This window comes from Neopsephotus bourkii, unplaced genomic scaffold (genome assembly GCF_033783945.1).
Source record: "Neopsephotus bourkii isolate Nb327-2 ecotype Australia unplaced genomic scaffold, CSIRO-AGI_Nbou_v1 NB_994, whole genome shotgun sequence".
NCBI lineage: Eukaryota > Metazoa > Chordata > Aves > Psittaciformes > Psittacidae > Neopsephotus > Neopsephotus bourkii.
The window spans coordinates 859,819-861,882 of NW_026901486.1; positions in this window are offsets into that span (position 1 = coordinate 859,819).

Consider the following 2,064-nt stretch of genomic DNA (forward strand, 5'->3'; position numbering starts at 1 on the left):
TCTCCCAGCCACAAGCAGTTGTATATGTTACGACTCGGATTAATTTATACTCTCCCATTGGAGAGAGAATGTATTCTCTTTGCAGGGTATTTTTAGCAGCCACATGCTTCTGTCTCTCAGGAAGCAACAGCTGAGACAGTGGGACGGGGAGGGCTGGTATGCATATTTCCGACCCCTTTCCACTCTCATCTGGCTTTTTCCAGAAATTAAACAATGCTGCTTTATTTTTACCCTCTAGGAGATGGAAAGAGTGTTTAGAGGCAGGGATAAGAGTGAAATACATGCCTTGAAATCCTCAGCATCATCTGTCGCCAATGGAACCTGGAAAAGGGGAGTCATTTCCCAAGTGGTGAATGGAGCAGCATAGAAGGAGCTGGAAGGACAGAAGCAGTTCAGCATGGGCTGCAGAAGGAAGCAGGGCATTTTAGGCACTCACACAGTTTTGGATGCACTAAACCTTTGCATTTGAGAGCTCTCCCCACCTCCATGTACAAGAATAAATCTCAAACCCAGCCCAGACTGTCATTCAGCATTCCTTTATCATTTAATAGCACTTTGCAGGGCTGATTCCTTCTAATCTCATCCTCCCACCCCTAGGAAATCTGATGCTATCTCCTCCTGGATCTCTAAGCATTGCACAGATATCAAAGCTCACAAATCTATTCCCAAACTTCTCTGCTCCATAGACACCCTGTCTGATTAACAGCGAAAGTGAGGCGCAAAGAAAGAAAAGGTAATTTCTGTCACAGTGAAAGGCATCCTCAATGGCTGTGAAAGAAATGCTTTACCTTGCCAAGGCCTTATCACTTGCAAGGGAAGTATAGCTGTGCTCTTCAAGACACAGAACTGCCCAGTATCTTGTGCTAAAAGCTTCTGGCAAATTTCCTTGCCTGCAGATGAAGCGCAATACTGTGCTTCAGAGTAAATATCCTGTGTTATAGTTTGCCTGGGAGTGCCAAGCACAAACAGTATCAACCCACAACTCCATAAATCCAGGGTGATCCAGGTCTTCATGTGGTTGTGAGCAATCCTTTCCCAACAACCAGACTCCTCACTTGTCCTGATGAGGGCAAGAGCTGTCGCAGAGCCATCAGCACAAACCTCCCAGTGCTTACACTGTGAAGTGTAGAAAAGTTACTACAGGCAACTAGCACCTACATGCAATTAACAGTTTTAATGGCAAGGATCTGCTCGTGTGATACATGATATCAGGATGCTCTGGGCTCATCTCTCAGCCCTGTTTAACTCCCCTGGGTGTAAGCATCTTGTAGATGTGTATATTTGCCAGTAGTACTTTAGCACCTCAAAATTAGATGATGATTTCTTTTCTCCCTTAAAAAAATACAATCTGGAATATAGCTGTATTGCACCCAGTCATTAACCGCACTAAACACTGCTGCTGATTCACATACCGAAGAGAAGAGGGAGATGGAGAGGGAGAGGGGAGGAAGGGAAGGGAAAAGGGAAGGGAAAAGGGAAGGGAAGGGAAGGGAAGGGAAGGGAAGGGAAGGGAAGGGAAGGGAAGAGGAGAAAAGAGGAATAACAAAGACTATATCTTTTCAAACTAACCAAGTAAAACTAACAGATCTGAGTCTTTCTAGGACAGAGTTACAGGAGACCAGGTCTCTGCACAGGCAGACATCCATGGTGTACTCATTATGATACATTCCGCACATCACAAAATCCCACATTTTGGCTTATATAGAGTGTAATAAAAGTGTCATTTCTCCCCTTCCAGCCTTGTGAACACCACGGTGGTGGGTGCTCTGCAAGGTCATACCAGAAGAGACCAGCTATCTGGCTTGCATCACACCCCTGGTACCACCAGGCCATGGTTTCGGACCCAGATGTGCGCATAAATACAGTGGCCAAACTGTCAATCTGAAGATAAATCCAAACCCCAACAGCAGGAAAGTTGAAGAGCAGCTGGATAACAGCGATTCCTGCTTTTTAGAGACCTATTTGGAGCAATAAACTTACTTTCAACCCTTGGAAACACTGAATTTCAAAGCCAACTGCAGAGGTATATGCCAGTTTTGGAGTGTCAAGCAAGGGTGACCCTTC